Source organism: Panthera leo, chromosome B2, assembly GCF_018350215.1.
Source record: "Panthera leo isolate Ple1 chromosome B2, P.leo_Ple1_pat1.1, whole genome shotgun sequence".
Lineage (NCBI taxonomy): Eukaryota > Metazoa > Chordata > Mammalia > Carnivora > Felidae > Panthera > Panthera leo.
The window spans coordinates 8,525,369-8,547,788 of NC_056683.1; the positions used below are offsets into that span (position 1 = coordinate 8,525,369).

General features: G+C 39.8%; 1 protein-coding gene across 5 annotated transcripts in view; it reads right to left on the minus strand.

The window, feature by feature from the left end:
* Positions 1–22,420, minus strand: part of CDKAL1 (CDK5 regulatory subunit associated protein 1 like 1) — a 707,644-nt gene that overhangs the window by 432,258 nt on the left and 252,966 nt on the right. The window lies entirely within an intron of this gene.

The following is a 22,420-nucleotide window of genomic DNA, read 5'->3' on the forward strand; positions in this document are numbered from 1 at the left end:
AGTATGCAGGAATTGAAGTGAATCTGTTAAAGACTAAATACAAAGATTACAGTCTTGAGTTTTTGATGAAATCTTATGACTGACTCTTGTATACACACACATGCGCGCACACGTGCACACACACACACACACACACCCACAAGATTCTACAGACAGTGGGAGTATAAACTGGTGTGGCTAGCGTAGACAACGGTATGCCAGTTCCTCAAAATATTAAACACAGGATTACTATGTAATCCAACAATTCCAATTCCAATATACACATAAAAGAAATGAAAGCAGGGACATAAACAGATATTTGCACACTAATGTTTATAGCAGTATTATTCACAATAGCCAAAGGTAGAACAACCCAATTGCCCATCAACGGGAGAACACCTAAATAGAATGTGGTATACAGATACAAAGGACTGTTACTCAGCCTTAAAAAACGAAATCCTGGGGGTGCCTGGGTGACTCAGTCAGTTGAGCGTCCGACTTCGGCTCAAGTCATGATCTCGAGGTCCGTGAGTTCAAGCCCCACGTCGGGCTCTGTGCTGACAGCTCAGAATGTGGAGCCTGCTTCAGGTTCTGTGTCTCCCTCTCTCTCTGCCCTTCCCTCGCTTGTATTCTCTCTCTCTCTCTCAGAAATAAACATTTAAAAAAAGTGAAATTCTGATAAAACATGGATAAACCAGAAGGACACATGTTATATGATTCCACTTACATAAGGTGCTTAGAATAGTCAAGTTCATAAAGACAGACAGGTGAATAGTGGTTGCCACAGCAGGGGGGTCTGGGGGCTATTGTTTAATGGATACACTGTTTCAGAATGGCACCATAAAAAAGTTCTAGAGGTGGATGGCGGTGACCACTGCACAAAAATAGGAATGTACTTAATGCCACTGAATGTGACACTTAAAAATAGTTAAAACGGTATATTTTATGTTATGTATATTTTACTACAATAAAAACCAAAACCAAAACAAAAGAGTAAAACACTGGTTAATGACAACAAGGCATCATAAAAGCTTCAAAAAAAAAAAAAAAGCAAAGTTCTATAAATAATTTCAAGAGTTCACGGGAGCACTTAAAGATCAAAAATGAATCCCAAACTCCTGCTAAAGTTCAACATAAATAGAATGAAACAGGCACCATAGTACTTTTTATAGATCTCAGCTTTCTGTGATCCCTGTAATGCTTGCCAACAAAGTCCCATGCCTAAAATATAATAAAAGCATTAAAACAGCAGTTTTTCTCCTCCTCTGAAGTTGTCTTTCCCACACTGAAACAGAGCAACAGCAGTTCCACACTGGTTGTTTGTATTTCATCACTGTTTTCAGACAGAACAAGAGATCTGCTGCCTACACACCATTCCTCTGCATCAACACCCATTTTCTTATGCAATTTTAAGTTCTGTTGGCAGGTTAAAGACATTTTTTTCCAACCACAAACAAAAACTTCTTTTGATACTCTATGTGAATGTTCAAGGAAATGTTCCCAATTAAAAAAAAAAAAAGACTATTTAAAACAATAATATGGAAGTATGTCCACAGTCAAAAAAAAACAAAAACAAAAACTTAAGTTCTAGATATAAGGCATATAAAGACGACATAGCTACTTTGTTGAAAATCACCTGTCTTTATTTTTTCAATCAGGAACTTAGGAAATGTTAAAAGGACACAATGCTGAAAAAAAAAAAAGGCAGAACCACATCACTGAGTCTCCCATTCAACTCCATGGACAGACTTTTTTTATTTTTTAAGTTTGTTTTTGGTCTAAAACATTGCTTTGCAACAAACCCTATAATGGAGTGTTTCAATCCAACTGTTCTTTCTTAAGAGTTATAGATAAAAAGTAGCTTTCTGCTGGAAATTTTTAGTTTTAAAAACACTTAAATCTTAGTACATGCTTTTAATATATGGTAAATACATTTCTGCTGTTATTAACAAACCTTTGTAAAACCAGACAATCAAAAAGGTGACCAATGATAGCTAAGACTTCTATGTACCTGTAGGCAATGCCAGGCACTGTTCACATATACACTTTATATATATTCATTAAATTAATCCTGAAAACAACCTTGTGAAGTAGGTGCTACTATTATTCCCTGTTTTACAAAGACATAACAAAGGCATGGAGAGACCCAGTTGTTTGACAAATATCTCAAACATCACGGAACCAGTTAAATGGTAGAGATAATACACGAATCCCGGACAGTCCGGCTCTGCCATCCATTCTAACTGTCACACATAGTACCTGTCATAATACGCTGAGAAAATAAAGATCATTTCGATAGCACTGAGCAAGTTATTCAATAAAGTAATATAAAATATTTCAGTCTCTTTTTGATCATAGTATTGTTTGCTTTCTTAACAAAACACTAACGACTGCATTAGAGAGTGCCATTCACAGGATTAAACACACTAGTAAAATCTAGATTTTTGGTGCTATCCATGACCAAGAAGGAAGGAAGTCACAGAGACTGAGGCCTACATCTTCATTTTTAATCTTTTTCTAAGTTTACAATCAACGTTGCAAGCACAAAAACAAAGTTAGTGCCAACAGGGTTGGTAGTTCCCTCGATCAAGAAATAATTATATCGACGATAAAGTGTCGATGACTAACCAAACTTTTATAAATGGACACGCAGTTGGAATTTTTAATAAATTAGCTTCTAGATGATGAAGTGTAGGTAAGTTGTCCAAAACAATTAGAGGTTTGGAGGAAGGACTTGGTTCATGATACGTATGACTCACATGTGTCTCACGGCAAAACAAAAACCACCAGACATTTATCTCTTAAAAACAAAAGACACGGAGTCTGGCACCAGCCTGCCAAGCAAGAAATACCATGTGCAAGTCAGACACTCGTGTGCCGTTTAAAAATAAAAAAGAGAGATAGGCATGTGATGAGTGATGACTCCTAAGCCTGACCTTCTCTGAAATACACAATTCCATTTATAACTTTCCCCAAACATCAAAACACCTGAAAATAGCAAGTTTCACAAAAGAAGCAAGAGAGAAAAACAAAAAGGAAGTTTTATAAGTCAGAGGACAAAATATCTTACAGGAATAGCTCTTTGTCACATTGACCGGATTCATTCAGCAGGTTCCCCTCCTCCCTGTATTTTTATTTACACGAACTCAAGGAGGCCAGCATCTCTCTCCTCAAGCTGACTAGGTTGAGTCCACTGGTCTAGGGGATCAACTTCCATTTGGAAAAATTCTTGCTCAAAACTCTGGTTTCCACATCGAAGGAGAAAGACTGCAGGTAAGACCGAAGGTTGCTACATCTATTTGTATATGGATTCTGTTGGAAGAGGACATTATCTAATTACACGTATCGAGAACACCTCTTCCAGGACCAAATTCAGGTTGATCTCTGGGTAGAAAACAAAGTCATCTCCCCCAAAACGTAATGTGATGTGATGTACTAATCTTCCAAAAATGATCTAAACAAAATAGAGCGGAGAGGAGATACAAAGCCAACAAAGAAATCTCAGAGACTGCAGAGGAACAGGAGGGCTGTCTGTAGCCTGCCTGCCCATATGTGCCATTTGGCAATAGTTTCATTAAGTCACAACTAATAATCAACTTGGGTTATCAATAAACTGGGACCATCCAAAAATTCATTAATTAGCCTTGAATTGTCAGCAACAGTTTTTCAAGTATTTACAGCAAATACAGCCTGTAAATACAGCCTGTCACTAAGGGATATGCGTTCATGTCACAGGTACTGCCAGCAAGAATCAAGCCATACTTTAAAAGTCCATGAGAGCTGTCATAAAGGCATAGGGTATGGCACAAAGTAGTATTACTTCCAACTGAAGTACCAAAACCAGAAAAACAAACGTAAAACCCCATCAAAGGTGTCTCAGCACGGACTCTCTATTTCTGTATGCATCTGGCCTCAGACTAGCAACAGGTCCTTCGCCAAGCAGCAGCAAGTGACAGTTCTACATCTGCCTACCTACCTTGTCACCTACAGCCCCTGAGAACCCCGCAATCTCATCAGAATCCAGCTTGAAAACCTCTGCCTACTAAGTCAAATTCAAACCTGGCATCCTGCCTTTTAGGGGACATGGTCAGCACACACTTACTGAGCGTGTAAAAGGGACGTGGAGAAGACAAAGAGGTTAAGCTGCAACAGCAAAACAGAAAATGTTCCAGAAGAGGAGAATGTCAAGGAACAAAGGCGAAGGAAGAAGACAAACCACAGGAGGGGCTGCCGGGAAGGTAAGGAAAAGAGGATTAAAGGTGGAAGAAGGAATCAACAATTTCAGATTCGATCAAGAGGTCAAGATTTGACCTGTGCTGTCTCCGCCCTACTCAGAAGAACAGCTGGTAGGAGACAGAAATAGAAAAATAAGTTCAGCGGGAATTCCTAATTAGTTACAACTTATCTCCTAGAGGAGCTAAAAACCTTGCTTCTTTTTACTAATTATCAAACACCCATAGCATTTTAACACTCAATAGTTTTTTGTGGGTGTTTTTAGCTTTTTAAAAAAGATCTTATTTTTAAGTAATCTCTACCCTGAACATGGGGCTCAAAGTTACAGCCCTGGGATCAAGACTCGCATGCTCTACTGAGCCAGCCAGGCGCCGAACAGCAAAGAGTTTTGTTAAATAGAGATAAACACACTATATCAAGCATTCCCAATGGGTGGCTCCAGTTATTTGTATGGGCCTCTTGCTAACGGACTGTACAGTGGCCCCCAAAATCCCTGCCTCCCAGTATTCATGCCCTTGTAATCCTTTCCCCTTAAGGGTAAGCCGGATCTCTAACTTGCTTCTAACCAATAATATGGCAAAGATGTTAGGATGTCACTTGTGTTAATAACACCTGTCTTACAAGGAAACTCTCTCCTTTGATAACTCTGAAGAAGGAAGCTGCCATGTTGTAAATCAGTATTTGGAGGGGGCCACATGGCAAGGAACTGAGGGTGGCCTCCAACTGCCAGCCAGCAAGAAATTGAGGCCCTCAATCCAACAGCCTGTAAGGAACCAAATGCTCTCAACAACTATGAGAATTCAGGAGGGGGCCCTTCCCCGGTCAAGCCTTCTGAGAGAACTCAGCCCTCATAGACACTACTATGATCACAGCCTTTCAGATGACTCTAAACGAGGCCCTGACTCCTGCCTTTCTGACGCGGTGAGGTAATAACCAAATGCTGTTTTTAGTGGCTATGTTTGCAGGGATATGTTATACAGCAATAACTAATGCAGGGCCTTTAGAAGTGCCAAGCCATCTATTTACATGATCAATGAGGGTCAGAAGAACATGGTCTTTCTGACAGAGAATCAAGAGGCTTCACACACCTGCACCCACACTACAAACTATATAACTTACGTGTTAGCAAAAGCAGTAGACCCACACACAGGCCTCCTCGAGGCTCATGCCATGCACCTTCCACCTAGGGCCTCCGCCTCTACCTGACACGCTCTTCCCCAGACACCCGCGTGGCTCACTCTCTGTCTTCATAGTTCAGATCAAAGAGCACCGCCTCACAGGCTGCCCCCAAAACGCCTCTGTCCAAAACAGCCCCCTCTGTAACCTCTACATCTCCACAGCCTGCTTTAGTTTCCCCATTACACTCACCACTCTCCTACGATTGTCATGGTATCTTCTGTTTACCCGTTTGTCTGTTTCTTTCACTAGAAACGAAACTCCATGAAGACAAGGATTTTGTCCCCAGTGTGACATCCCTCACACCTCAGTGTCTGGCACACAGTAGGCTGTCAGTGCACATTCTGGAATGGAGGCACGAATGCAGGGCTGCTGTGTCGAGCTTTCCCAAGCTCACAGTGAAAGGGCGACCACGCCACCAAGCCAGAACTTGAGTTTAAGACGGCTGGAGACTGGGGCCCACACTCCTCATCAGTAGCCTCCTAAGGTGTGTCCTCGTGGGACTGGAAAGACAGAAGTCAATAATAAATGTACGCATTATAGACGGGGCCAAGTCACCTCAGCAGCTGGCTGTCCTTGTGGTTGGGGACATCAGTCTGGTATTTTACTATCGTCGTGACTTTAAGCAAATAAATCCCTTATTCGTTCTTTGCCTCTTCTTTTTTTTTTTTTTTAATTTTTTTTTTTTAACGTTTATTTTTGAGACAGAGAGAGACAGAGCATGAACGGGGGAAGGTCAGAGAGAGAGGGAGACACAGAATCTGAAACAGGCTCCAGACTCTGAGCTGTCAGCACAGAGCCTGACGTGGGGCTCGAACTCACGGACCGCGAGACCATGACCTGAGCCAAAGTCGGACGCTTAACCAACTGAGCCACCCAGGCGCCCCTCTTTGCCTCTTCTTTAAATTCAGGATAACTGGAGTCCCAATGTCACAATGCTGCTAGCAAGAATAAACAAGTTAATACCTGTAAGTTACTTAGAAAAGCCTTGGAACTGCATAGGTACACATTATTATTTATTTTATTGTAGAATAAATTTATACCCCATGCACCCATTTCTCCCACTCCTCTCCCTCTGGCAATGACCAATCTGTTCTGTGCATTTATGAGCTTTTGTTGTTGTTGTTGTTGTTCAAGATTCTAGATATGAGAGAGATCATACACTATGGTCTCTCTCTCTGACTTAGTTCACTTAGCATGATGCCCTCGAGGTCCATCCACGTCTTCACAAATGGCAAGACTTCATCCTTTTGAATGCCCGAGTAGTATTTCATGATGGATCTCTACCACAATTTCTTTATCCATCCATCACAAACACTCGGGTTATTTCCATATCTTGCCTTCTTCAGATAAACACCCAGAGTTAAAGTGCTGCATCATAGTGCCATTTTTAACCTACTCAGGAACCTCCATTCTATTTCCCTTAGTGGCTGCACCTAGTTACGGTCCCACCAACAGTGGGCAAAGGTCCCTCATCCTCTATCACCATCACCACCACCTCTGCCACCATCACCATCGCCACTAAGAGCAGCACGGCTTCCAGGCCCGAAAACCTAACTTCAACCAGACTGAATGTACTGAAGTAACCGCTGCCAGCGAAAGGAGGTGTGATCAGACTCAGAAGCCTACACCCTCTTCTGCCAGCACCACTGCAACCCCGGCTTGTGAGGAGCCATGAGAGAGGACAGTGTTGTCCACATGGCTTTAGGCCTGTGACACGCTCCTGGGGAGCACCGAGAGAAAGCAAGCACAAACAAAAGGAATCCACTGGTCCCCACCAAAGGCTACAAGCTAGACTGGGCCCTGTGCAGTGGTGTCCCCCAGGTAGAGAAGGCCTCTTCCAGGTGGGGTGATTAGGGGTACTCGGCCGCTTCCATCCTGTGCCAGGCATCACCGAAAGGTGCAGGCAATGCCTCTACCCGAGGAAGGGGCCCATAAGACTCCTTCTTAAATACTGAACAAAGAAGGAGAACTAAAATTTTTTGACATCATAGCTACTACCTTCCTGTTTCCATAATAGAAATCCATTTGTAAAGCAGAACATGAAGGAAAATGCTCACATGCATGTAAAACATCCTCACACTTTGTACTTTCAAATATAGAAGAGTCTCATTTGTTTAGTGATCAAAACGGTCACTGTGGCCTAAGATGAATGTTATGTCATGGTTTTTATACCACTTTGTGCCTGCCTACCTTGTCACCTTAGGATGGCATCTAGCTAGGTGGGTGTTTTCTGTCAACTAAAGGCATGAAGCAAAGTTTAGGTATCAGTTTGACCACTAGGAATACAGGAGACAAAGTGAGTCCTAAATTAATAAAACCAAAAATAAATTTGCTAATGTCAATTGATGCACTGCCACTTCTGCAAAAAATTTAAAAATCATTATATTAACAGAGACTCAGAATCTGAAGAAACCTACAAGGCACACCTATCAGACACTCGAGAAATGCACTCGAATTCTACTGCCTACTCAATTAAAAGAGATGCCTGCCCGTAGCCTTCCGCAACCTTCACAGTACGGCCCAACAGGCCATCTGCCACCTCCTCCAAACTACCCATTCACATAGGTAAGAGATACATACCCCAAACATCTTAGGCACACAAAACATGGCAAAACCAGACAGCACACCTATAAATCAAAGGTTGCCACGATGTACGCCAGCTACACACAAGGGGGAAAATGGAAAACACCATTTGAAAACAGCATCATCCGAAACCATTCCAAATAACAAGAGTAAGTAACTCATTTAACCAAATGGCTCTTTTCATATAAAGCATAAATCAACCAAGCCTGTGCATCATTCACGAACTGAAAAAAACAAATACACCTATGTCAGTTACTAACAGATAATGAAGAGATTTTTTTAAAAACATTCTATAAAACCAAAATCTTAAACACATGCAATAATCAAAATATGTCACAAGAGGGTGAACAAAAGAGCTCTCTCACTACTCCCTATCGTACTGCATCATTTTGCTGTGATTTCACAGCAACAGCACACTTGCACATTTATATATATAAATATTATATATATAATATTTTTATATATGTATATAATATTTATATATAAATATTGTATATAGATAATATTATATATATAATATTTACATATGTATGTAATATATATAATAATACAATATTTACATATATACACAATATATAATATACATACATAATATATATACATAATATATTCTATATTCTATATTATATTATATATTAATTACATAAATTATATATTGATTATATTATATATTATATAACATTATAATTATATATTATATAATATATATTACATATTATATATATTATATTTGTTATAGGTATGGATTATATACAAATATATATTATATATAACATATATGTATTATATATTATACATGTATTATGTTGAACATATATGTTACATATATATTATACATATGTAACATATGTTATATGTAATATTTATATATAATATATATTCTATACACAAACACACACACACACACTGGTACAGCATAACATATTTTTAAAAATTTTACTATGAATTCTTCAATGTTTACGTAAGTGTCCCACAGCTGTTCCAATAAAGCCTACCCTTTCATTCTGAATGAAACCTTATAAAGCTGATGCCCTGAATGGGGAATTAGGTACTCGCTCTTACTTTCAGTGCACATAAGACAGATCTATAATTGTCTTTAAGTAATTGATTTCGCCTATAGGAGACAGAAAAGTAGCATTAGCTCAATTTTAATGAAGAGAACCTTACCACTCTTCTTAAATATAAAACACTCAGACAAAAAAAGATAATTGGTTGATACTGGATTGCTATTTGCAATACTGACCATCTGATAACGTAAAAAATTTTTTTTGAGTTTATCGCTCCATCGTATGTGAGTAATGACGGAGGCACAAATGTAAGACACACGACATTACTACTATCATTAGAACAGTTTACAGGATTCAATTCAGAAACACTCCTCAGGTGAAGAAATTGTCAGCTGCAGTTAACAACTGTTAACTCTAGTTGATACATGTTATCAGAAACTATCATCTGACCCTTGATTGTGACAGCACGACATGTGGTCCCACAGGACCAAACAAGAGATTGTGAAAGATTCTGAAATAAGCCATCATCGTAGAAATGAGTCACTTGTTTGAGAGCATGTTTGGGAAAAACTGACACCACAACAGCAACAATAACGTAAATGGCCCTCGGTAAAGAGGATTTATGGGGATGGAGAGTAGGGCAGCAAGGCTCAGAAAAGAGTAAAAGACCTTTCTTCAGGAACAGGAAGCGTCTTTGAGAGGCAGGCACTTCAGGTTATAATCATGTTCATCTAATCTTCCATTATTTTCATAAAGCATTCCATAACACAAAGCAATTTTTTCACAAAAGCTCTATGGTTAAGACCCTTGATGTTGTAAAGCATAAAAACCCTTAACAGTCTTAATAATAGTAATAAATAATAAATCTGTGCTTTCTTGGGTCACAAGCTGATTAGAAAAAGGGTGTGTTGGGGGTGCCTGGGTGCCACCATCAGTTAAGAGTCCAACACTTGATTTCAGCTCAGGTCATGATTTCATGGCTCATGGGTTTGAGCCCCACATTAGACTCTGCACTGGCAGTGCAAAGCCTGCTTGGGATTCTCTCTCTCTCCCTCTCGCCCTCACCCCCCTCTCAAAATAAATAAATAAACTCAAAAAATTAAAAAAAGAAAAAGGGTGGGTCTGTGTCCTTGCTGGAGATGAAGGGGAACTTTATTTCAGTATTACCCTTCAAACAACAATGACGAGTCAATTCTTCTTAGGTAGACCCCTATTATTTGATCCAATAACATAAGACAAATTAAGTAGCATTAAATAAAACTAGTTTAAGAAGGAGCATGACATCTACCTTCCCTGACCCTCTGACAAATAGAGAACCTTTCTAGACCTATAATTACTACAAATAGATCATGTAGGACTTGAGAATTTAAATTATTAAAAGGAAAAAACTAATTAAGAAAAATTCCACTTTGACTCTTAAAAACAGGTTGCCTTATACAAGGCTCCACAGAGGATGTTTATACATGTCTTTACAATGGAGTCTGTAAGTACATATGTTAATAAAAAGAGAGCTGTATGCAAAATTGTGGACACTAAGGCCTAAATTCTAGTTCCAAGCCTATCAACGTTTCTGGTATTTAAAGCCGGTATAATACTTACGTTTCAGACAGTTTGGCGGACTGAACAAAAATAACAGACAAGGCACCACACAGTGCGTCACACATAGTATCTTCAAAGACTGTTGGGTCCTTGCCCACCCCCTGCTCCCCACTATCCCATATTTAGACCAATTAAAATGCAAAGTGTTAAAAAGCCATGGCCATAAGTACTTCTTAATTCAGCATCACAAGGAACAGCCACCGACTAGATACACAGGGACAGCGGCAGGGATGGCAGAAAGACACTTGCTAAAGAAGCATGGAACAGGACTAGAGAGTGTCACAAGCAATGTGAGAACCGGGGAGGATGTCATGAAAAGGTTCCTGAATGGTTTGCTGATCAAACTGACTGCCACCACCAATAAAACGTTCACGCCGCCATTTTTCAAAAATTGTTTTTTAGTGTTCTGCTGATACAGTTTTATTAACGCCACCTGCTTTTTTATGATTCTTAATTTGGGTTGTAAAAATATCACTGTCATTCTATTCACTTATTTAGGATGCAATTAAATAATTCTGAAAAACGGTCTGAGAAAGAGCATCCTCCTCTAAAATTAACTGGGAAGTGAGCTCTAAAGAAATGTAATAAGCTCTGCTTCTCTTTTCAATGATGACGCTTTGTTAGGTAATGATGCTAATCTGTGTTTATGGCTAAACCACTAGCTGGCCGCTAGCACTTCGGAGTGCGGACACACTCTAGCAATGCTCTTCTCTTGCTCGGCAGCAGACCCTAAAATTCCTGGAGAGAAATGAAAGTACAAAGAAGGCCTTGAACTAATCAGAAGGGAACATAACAATACTGTACTGTGTACCCCCAAAATCCATGTCTAGTCAAATTCTGTGAAGGTTCTTATTGCAAAACAGGATATTTGCAGGTATAATCAAGTTAAGATGAGGTCAGACAGAGGGGGATGGGCCCTCATCTAGGGACTAGTGGCCTTTTTAAGAACAGGGAAATCTGGACATAGACACAGAGGAAAGAAGGCCACGTTAGGATGAATGCAGAGGTTAGAGTTACATTCAGGAGTATGGCCCTGTCCACAGCCTTGATTTTGGATTCCTGGCCTCTGGAACTATGAGAAAATAAATTTCTGTTATTTTTAGCCACCCAGTGTGTGGCCACTTGTTATAGGAGCCCTAAGAAACTAATGCAAGTACGTGTGTAGAAAACTGATCTCGATTGTGTTAAATTAACATGCCATAATACGCATAGCAACATATGAAATGTCAGCAAATTGTTAACAATGCCTATCTCTGCGTGGTGGAGTCACTGATTTTCATCCTATTATTTGTGCTTCATCCAAATTTTCTAAGCCTTTTTTCTATAAACATTTTTACTTTTAAAATAAGAATAAAAGCCAATAAAGAGGCCTATAAAAAACTACACTAATCATGTACCAAGGCATAAAGAGAAAAACAAAATTAGAAAGGACACAGAAGAAGTAACCATCAAAACAGAGAACAATTTTAAAAATAAGAGACTACTTTGCACAAAATTATGTCAATGATTTTGAAAATCTAGATGAAATGGGTAATTTTCTAGAAAAATACAAGTTAGCAAAACTGACCCCAGAAAAGACAGGAACACAAAAAAATCCATTGCTAGAACAGACAGAGAATCTAAAGCACCCTCTCCTCTACTGAACCTTCAGGAAATCAAATGCTACAAGTTCTATATAAACTATTCCTAAAAACAGAGAAACAAGATAATTATCTGATATTTTTCTTACTAAACAAACATGACAATAATTCCAAAAGCTCACAAAGAATCCAAAAAAGAAAGCTATAACCATTTTCAGGAATATCAATGCAAAAAAAAATGCTAAATAAAACACTAGCAAAAAGACTTTTTGTTTCTGGACAAGATGGAGTGACAGGAAATTGTATGTATAATGCAGGTTACAGAAAAAAATAAAATGCAGGACGACAACTGAATCAAGAAGGGAGAATGTAACAGTATCCCGCTTATGAGGTTCTTAAATCTGAAGTGATAGAACTTGGAAGTAAATTGTAGTAACTCAAATATAAATATTGTAAACTATAGTGTAACTAGCAAGAAAATGGGACCAAAATAAAGAGAATAATGAAAATTCACATTTCACACAAAAGAAGGCAGGAGACCAGGAAAAAAGAAACCAAAACACATGGCATGAATAGAAAACAGCAAAATGGGACAATAAATCCAACACACCAATAACCACATTACATTTAAACCACTTAAACACTACCAATAAAAAAGATGAAGTCAACATTTCCCTGATATAAAAGCTAAATTTCAAGAAAACTACAGACTAAAATTACTCACGGACACAGGTTTAAAAATTCTCTGCAAAATTTTAGCACACTGAATCCAAAAATTCATTATAATACACCATAACCACGTGGGATTTATACCAGTAAAGCAAAGGTGGTTTAGCATTTAAAAATCTATTGATATAATTCAACATGTTAAGTTCAGAAGACTAAAAAAGAAGAAATATGCATAAATGCAGAAAAGGCATTTGACAAAACTAAACACCCATGTGTGATTAATATACTCAGCAAGTCAGAAATGGAATCAAACTTCCTCAACCACATAAAACACACAATTAACACTATCCTAAATGGTGGAAATACTTTCCACCTGAGATCAGGAATAATGCTAGCATCCTTATCCTTCTATTCCAGATTAGGCTGGAAGTCCTGGCCAATGCAATAAACCAAGAAAAAAAAATCTAAAGGCACAGAGACCAAAAACAAGTAAAACCATCTTGTTTGCCAACAAAAGAATTATCTACATAAAAAATTCTAAGATATCCACAAAAAACTACTAGGCCTACTAAGTTTAACAAGATGACAGGATGCATACAAAAATCAAAGTTTTTTATAACAGTAACGAGCATTTGGGAGTTGAAATTTTTTCAAATATCATTTATAATACTATCCCCCCACTAAAATACTTAAAGGAAAATTTAACAAAAGACATACAACATCTGTTAATCAAACTACAAAACACTATCAGCATTAAAGATCTAGTTAAACAGAAAAATATACCATGCTCATAGATTAGAAAACTCAATATTTAAAGATGTCAGTGCTCCCAAAATCATCTATACACTTACTACAATTTGATTCGGGCTTTTTTTTTTTAATTAAAAGCTGAAAAGATTATTTTAAAACGTATCAAAATACAAATGAACTATGACAGCATAACAAAGTTTGCAAAAGAAGAAAGAAGCTGGAAGACAAGTTATGCGATTTCAAGCAACGCCAATCAACACAGTGTGAAACTGACACTAAGGTAGACACATATATCGGTGACACAAAATAGGTAATCCAGCAAGAGACACACACATACACTGTCAACTGATTACTGACAAAGATTCCAAGACAAAGGGAAAGGACTCTTTGCAACAAATGGTGCCAGAACAATTGTACATCCAAAAGAATGAACCTCAACCCTTACCACACACATTCAAAAATGAATCAAAAATGCACGCAGAGTAGACCTAAATGTAAGAATGAATGAATTAATTAAATTACAGGATTTCTAGGGGAAAAGAGAAAATGTTAGCAGCCTCGAATTGGATAAAGATTTCTTAACTAGAACACAAAAAGGTATAAATTATATTTTGAAATATGATAAAGTAGGTTTCATCATAATTTAAAACTGTTGCTTTTCAAAACACAAGGTTAAGAAAATAAAAAGACAAGACATATAATGGATGAAAAATATTTGCAAAATATATGTCCGATAAAGAAATAGCCCCTAACTTTATTTATGTGTGTATATATATATATATATATATATACACACATAAATATATGTGTGTATATATATATATATATATACACACACACACATATATATATATAAGGAGCTCAAGAGTAAGCCAAACAAGCTAATAGGAAAGCACAAAATATTTCAGTAGGCACCTGACCTAAAGATACATGCATATTCAGCATCATCAGTCACAAGAGAAAAAACAAGGAAAAGCACACTGAGATACAATTATATCCCCAGTACCATGGCTGAAAGGGACTGATTACATCACGTGTTGGCAACAATACAGAACAACTGGGCCTGCAGCAAAAGCTAGTGGAAATATAAAATGGTACCATCCATGCAACCCACTCCACTCCTAGGCATTTACCCAAGGAGAAATGAAAGCAACTGGAGCCCTCATGAATGAGATCAGTCTCAAAATTTTGAGGCCCCGGAGAAAAACTTTGGCCCCTCATGTTTGAGGATAGAGAGAGAAGTCAATGGCCACAAATCAGGAGGAAAGCCCTCACCAGTACGTGACCATGCTGGCTGGTGCCCTGACCTTGGACTTTCCAGTCTTGTGAGCTGCGGGCAATAAATTTCTGTTGTGTATAAACTGGCCAGCCTGTGCTATTTTGTTACAGCAGCCCAAATGGACTAAAATAGCACAGATTACCAGAAGTAAGATGACTAGACGTGAGCTTTCTGTTATGAAGCAACAAGCAGGACACACTACCTGTTATGAAGCATTCTTGCCAAAATTCTGAACTCTGATCAAGTCCTAGATCCAATTTCCACTTTGCAGCAGAAACTCAGGATAAAGAAATATATTAAATAACACTGTGAGGATGCAATCAGAAGACTCTGGAATATGAGAAGCTCTAGGACAAGTGAAATGATCTCCTAAAATCAATAAGGAGGAGGAGGAGGAGGAGGAGGAGGAGGAGGAGGAGGAGGAGGAGGAGGAGGAGGAGAAGGAAGGAAGGAAGGAAGGAAGGAAGGAAGGAAGGAAGGAAGGAGAAAGACAGAGAGAGAGACAGAGAAAGAAAGAGACAAAGGGAGAGAGAGAAATAGAAAAACCAAACAACAGATGAAAAAATACTTAAGGGACCATGTGAATATAAAGTTAGCACTGGCCTGGGCTATGACCTCAGTGTCCCTCTTCTCACACTTGTATCCTTCGAAACATCAGAGGTAAGATAAACCCAGCACGTGTCTGATTCACCTGCTGTAGAGAGCTGTCATTGGATTGAGGAAGTTGTGAAGGGGTACGTAGGCCTTGGTCCCACTTAATAGAATGGTCTAAAACTTCAGTGAAGGGGCGCCTGGGCGGCTCAGTCGGTTGAGCGTCCGACTTCCGCTCAGGTCACGATCTGGCAGTTTCCAAGTTCCAGCCCCGCGTCGGGCTCTGTGCTGACAGCTAGGAGCCTGGAGCCTGCTTCGGATGCTGTGCCTCCCTCTCTCTCTCTGCCCCTCCCCTGCTCACGCGCTGTATCTTTCTCTCAAAAATAAACATTAAAAAAAATAAACATTTAGTGACAAATCAAGGCTGGCTCTTCACTGTGTCAAGCTGGTGTCTTCGCACATCGTGACTCTGGCCCGTGGCAGTTAGACAGAAGGCTCATTCCAGAGAAGAGCTAACGGCACCTGTACGTTAGGGCAGGCAGGCTAGGCTTCCTGATGAGACAGAGATGCTGGAACCACTACGTCTTCTGCCCTGGGTCCTTCGGTGCATTAAAATGAAAGACGTATTTAACGTCATTTTAGTCTCTGGAGTCTGATGGCCAACCTGGGACACATAACCAACAATGCGGTAGTGTAGACATACCAACCGAAAGTAATACGTGGCTCCCCTCCGGGTCCTGATTCAAAAGAGCTGACTGTAAAGGTGGTGGTGGGGGGGGGGGGGTGGGGGCGGGCAGGATGAAAAAGAGCATCAGCTCTGTTTTGTCAGGTTTCAGACTGACAGCATTTGCTGATAACGAGAAAATCTATTAATTTTAGTTTAGGTATGACAGTGGTATTTGGGTTGGTTTCTCGTTTTCCCTTTTCCTCCCCCTCCATAGAGAGAAGAAAAAAGAATAAGATTTTTTTCTCTAGAAATAGATGACTAAGGTATTTACCAATTAAATAATACAATCTCTGGAATTTGGCTCAAAATAATCCAGTTGTGCTGAGTCAGGAAAGGGGTAGGGGAAGGTGCATGACAGATAAAATAATATGTATTTCCAAAGTTGATAATTATTGCAGCCTGGTGAACATTCGAGGGTTCCTTATGCTAGCCTCTCTCTTCTGTTTGAAGTTCTCCATAATTAAAAAAATAAAGGAAATGTGAAACGCTAAAAGGTAGAAAAACAGGATACAAAATAAAGAATGTGTCCACTCATAAGTTTACATACATCTTTAAACTGACTGGATGCTTCCTTTCCTATATTAAGTTTTATTCATGTTATAAAACTGGAATATGAAACACGGTGTACATTCCTGAGTAATTTCTATTCATAAGACCACAAAATTAAAAATACCTTTCTCCAGGGAGTTACATATCTTAAAAGAGAAAAAAAATCAGCTAAGAATACAATAAAAAGGATGAGCCCAATCAATCCCCAATTTCTGTCACTCAATACACTCTTCAAGAACTAGAGCAATTCGTCTTCAAGTGTTGCTTCCTTTCTAAATGTATTTATTCCTCAACTTTTAACCCTCCAATTTGCTCATTTAATTGAGTTCAAACGAACAAATATTTACCGAGCATTCACCAGAATGAGGCACTCTGATGAAAACAAGCAAGAACGGAAAGAAGAATGTTGCCTCCTCAGGCCAATGTTCCCATCCCCCACATACGGCAGACACAAAGTCATTACTAATACACTAAAATACCGACACGTTAAGTCCCCGGCTCAGAGCTGGCTAACAAAGAGTTATACCTATTTGTCATGTTGGATATCCAAATCTGGTTTCAGAAAAAGGCAAAAAAAAACAGGTAAAAATTATTAGTGATAAGAAATGAAACATCTTGCTCTCTCATATTAGTTTAAGCTAAAAAGGCCTAGCCTCCTGATACTAACTAGTAACTTGAAAGGCACAATGTATTAAGGAGAATGTACGTGTGTGTCTGTGTGTGTGTGTGTGTGTGTGTGTGCGTGTGTGCGCGCGTGTGTGTAAGGACAGCCCTATGAGTGATGGTTAGGACTGGGAGCCCCAGCTGCAGCTGAATCGTCTTAATTAGGAAATACTGACCTTAGATGTCTGGTACAGTAAGTTGTTTTGGAAAGAGCCCTCAGGCAAAAAGATCACAGATTTTGTTATGCTTTCCACTGTAAACAAGTTTTTGCTTTCCCCCTGATAAAAACACTGCGGTTTCTGCAAGCAACACTGATGGAGCCAAAATGCATGTATGCTTTTGCTTTCAAAAAGGACCTTGTGGATTCTACTTCAAGTGCCGTAGCTCAGAATTAAAGTTACACACAGTGAAAGAGAACGTTACCATGTAGTCGAGAAGAGAATGTGAAACGTTCCCCTTAGTATAAAATCAAAGTTACTTAGTGACCAGTCTGTATTTACGAACTCGACGAAAAATGAGTCTTGCTTCCTAACAGAAAACACAGGAGGAAAACGGATTCATTTTCTGAAGGAACACAGACTACATTAGAAACCACACCCAAGGTTTCTATTACCATCTTCTCCTGATGACAGCACATCTCGCCCCAGTTTCTCTCCTGAAACTCAGACCCCGCTTTTCAACTGGCTGCTGAAAATATCCCACAGGCATCTCACACACAGTTCTCCTTGGAACTCCCTGTCTGCAGGGACAGTACCACAATGTCCCAGCCAGAAACCGTGGGCATCATCTCTCGCTGTTTCCATCACCGCCACCACCCCTTTCCACATTCAATCAACTAACAAAGGTGTAGCAAACTTTTTTTGTAAAGGCACAGAAAGTAAACATTTTTCCAGGCCAGCCCTTCCAAGCCAAAAGGCAATATCAAAGTTGTTATGTATGTACTTTTACAATGAAAGACAACGAATCTCCTGAAGCTTTTGACAAAATTCAAAAGGTATTAATAACAGATACAATTTTCTTGTAATTCGGACCTCCTAAGAAGCGGAATGTAATTCTTTCCTTGTGACAGAAAATATTTTGCTTAATTTGCGTTCAAAGTTAATGGCCCCCATTATCAGAGTTGGTTACAAATATTCATATGTTAATATTGATACATGAAGAGATGAAGAGGTGTTACTTATTTCATCTTTGAAAACGTCTTTTCACACAGATGGGTAAAGGCAAATACTGATAGCATGCGAATTTAATTGAGCAAATTCATCACTTGGAAGGCATCCACACAGTTCTACTCTTGATGTTTGTCTTTGATCACATCAATACAATGCAGATTCATCACTTCCAATGAAGGCTGGGGGGGAGTCCCATTCTGCACACTTAAATAGATGTTCAAGTATGGAAGTTTCCTCAACTCTGGCATTGAGGTCCAAAACACACTGCTAGAATTAACTGCAGTTTGAGCTCAGAAAATGGATCTGCTACCAATCTGGGGAGGAACGGAGAGCACATTCTTGGTGTCAGTTTGGACAGCACGTGAAGCGTGGAGAGTAGCCCAACGTTACTTGTGATGCAAACATTAGTCGCTATCAAAATGACTCTCCTACAGTAGGAGTTTCACACAGAAGTCCCATTACCACTTTTCTTTTTTAAGGAGGCTCCACACCCACCATGGGGTCTGAACTCACGACCCTGAGATCAAGAGTCACATGCTCTACTGACTGAGCCAACCAGACGCCCACAACTTTTCATTTTAATTTCATTAAAAAATATCATCAAATCTTTAGCAGAAACTAATTCAAAGCCTCTTAGTGTTCAGTAAGAGCAGGTGAGAGTGGCTCTTCTCATTCAGTAAAATTTCAATTCCAGGGGCGCCTGGGTGGCTCTGTTGGTTGAGTCCGTCCGACTCTGGCTCTGGTCATGATCTCACAATTAGTGAGTTCGAGCCCCGCGTCTGGCTCTGTGCTGACAGCTCAGAGCCTGGAGCCTGCTTCGGATTCTGTGTCTCCCTCTCTGTCTGCCCCTCCCAGCTCACACTCTGTCTGTCTGTCTCTCTCTCTCTCTCAAAAATAAATACAAACATTTTTAAAAAAATTTTTAATTTCAATTCCAGCCCCAACTTCAAAAAAAATCACAGTACAACTTTGCCACTGCTAAGTCACCAACTGCTATGCAGTAGGGCAAGTCCAGATTTCTAGCTTTAATCTCTGACAAAAATTCACAGAAGAAAAGCTCAATTTGTAAGAAAAAAAAGGAAGAAAGAAATTCACCACTGAACTGGTTCGACACGCAACACATTCAGGTATTTTCCTGAAAGTGTCTGCTGGTAAAAAGTAAGTAGGTATACATTTTGAACACCCTGTATTTTCCCAGTCTGTGAATCTAAGGTTTCTCCTGAGCACATATTTTCACCATCATCAGCTGCAACACATCTTGGCAGGTTCCACTTCAGCTTGTACTGAATCCGTGGTTTTTTTTTTTCTCATTTCCTTGTAAACATTCCCACCTGTAATCGTTCCACACAGGCTATGCCGAGAAGCTAATCCTTCCACCACCTCCGATCCCTCGCTGGCTCTTCTAATCAACAACTGAATGATACTGGACACATTTACTGACTAATCCAGAGCCAAAGAAAACCACTTGAAATCATTTCTCCAGTTTTTGAACTAACTATTGATACAGCTCCTTGTGTTCTCCACTCATTGGGCAACCGCCCTCACCTAGTGTATACTAAACAAGTTTATTCTCACCGGACACGCTTCTCCAGCTGCTACAAACACGCTAAATTACGTCAGTATTGACAAGGAGTTCTTGCTTGGCTCACAGAAGTGCCTGCCGATCAGAGACAATTTAGTTTGTAGCCTCTTCCTCATCTGTGACTTTTGTAAAGCAATTCTGCTATACACAGATCTTCCATTTGGAATTGTCTAGTACTTCTACCTGCTGCTTTTCTGGGAACTGGGAATACTATGATGAGCGCTGAGTCTGATAATGGCAAGGCAGACTGTATTCTTTTAGCACAGAGCGTCACTGCGGAAAATAAAACCAGTGCTTTGCCATCTAATTGGACAACAATGTCATTCACACTCCGCTGTGCCTTAAAAGTGAGACATTCAAAGCACGCTTTTGTCTTCTTTTGTTTGGGAATGATGGTAATAAAAAATAAAGTAAAAACTGTAAAAAGCACTCTAGGTCTATTCAAAACACTGCTGAATTAGTTATAACTGCGGTCTGTCACGTGCTGAGCATTGTACCTTCCGTTCTCTTCCTGACGGCCCCTTGCTTTCGGGGGACCCGAGACCACCCACCCACTGGGCGGCTGACCGGGCAGAAGGACTCACAGGATTCCAGAGACTTGCACTCAGGGCTACGGTTTCGCACGCCAGTGAGCAGGAGAGAAGGACGCAGCAGGTGAAGCCTGGAGGAACCGTGTGCGGCTTCTCACGGCCGTCCTCCCGGGAGGGGCCGCACGGAGCGCCCTCCTCTCTCTGGCAGAGAAATCTAGGAACTCGCATGGGCAGTACAGCAGCCTCAGGCAGCCTGCTCCAGACGCAGCCCGCAGAATTTGCACTCTGGGCTGGTCACGGAGGCACAGTGACTAGGTCACAACCACACACTTCCGGTTTAATCAACTTACACAGAAGTCGACAGCCACGTTTACAGATGCCACAAAAGGGTCAGTCCCAGTCTCTATGCCCCGAGCCCCAGCTAGGCCCTTCTACAACCCAAGACTTTCTGCATTAACTCTTTTCTGCACGGCACCACGTGTATTCTCTGGCATAACTGCTCACCTCGGCCACCACGGTGCAAAACGTAGTCACAGCCAACAACAACAACAACACAAATTGTGTGATTATGGCTGTTTCCAAATAAAACTTTATTTAGTGCTCACTTTGGCCACACACACACCAACAAAACATTATTTATGTTGGTTGAAATTTGAATTTCATGTAACTTTCATGTGTCATGAAATATTATGATTTCCCCCCTCCCCCAAATTTTTTAAAATTGCAAAAGCCAGTCTTAGATCACAGGCTGTACCAAAAAAGCCAGTGGCTGATTTGGCCTGCAAGCTGCAGCTGTCTAATGCCTGAACTGACCAATCACCTAAATTCTTAGTCCCATTTCCTCTTGCCTCTGAGTTCATACTATGTATTTCTTTCCTGAATTGTGACAACTCACATTTCTTCACCCAGCAGTGCATTCTTCCGCCTAGCACTGTAGCTGATACATAGTAAGCATTCAGGATGGTCGTAATGGGGTTGTTGCGGTTCCTAAACTTTTAAAGGTATTTTCCAGGGGCGCCTGGGTGGCTCGCAGTCAGTTAAGCTTCCGACTTCGGCTCAGGTCATGATCTGGAAGTTCGAGGGTTCGAGCCCCGAGTTGGGCTGTGTGCTGACAGCCCAGAGCCTGGAACCTGCTTCAGATTCTGTGTCTCCCTCTCTCTCTCTCTCTCTTTCTGACCCTCCCATGCTCGCTCGCTCACTCACTCTCTCTCTCTCAAAAATAAACTTAAAGAAAATTTTAAAGGTATTTTCCAAGTATGTGGTCATTATAAAATGGTTCTATTCAAAGATGTAACAGAATACAATAAACATAAACAGAACAGAATAAAAATATGATCTTAGGAAATCATTTCATAAAGGATCTAAGTATCACATTTTATGCACCCTCCCCCCCAAAACAGGTCTGAAAAATTGAAATTAATTCATCTTTTCCCAATACCCTCCTGCCTCCGAGGATAATTTATCCTTCTAAGTGCTTCCACCTATGTTCTTGATCCCATATGCACCAGGAACTTACTCTACACTGAAGAGCCTTGCTTCTCATTCGGTTTCTCTTTCTCCAACAGTTATTTATCCTGAATATAAACCTTCTCCTATCTTCCTCATGACAGTTTTTCAGGAAGAAATTTTTTCTTCTTTCTATTTATTCATTTGGTTGCTGTTTATGATATAGGATGTATAGGATGTTGTGTACAAAACACGAATATGTTTTCAGTATTTTAAAATAAAATGAAGAAAATTATTTGCTAAAG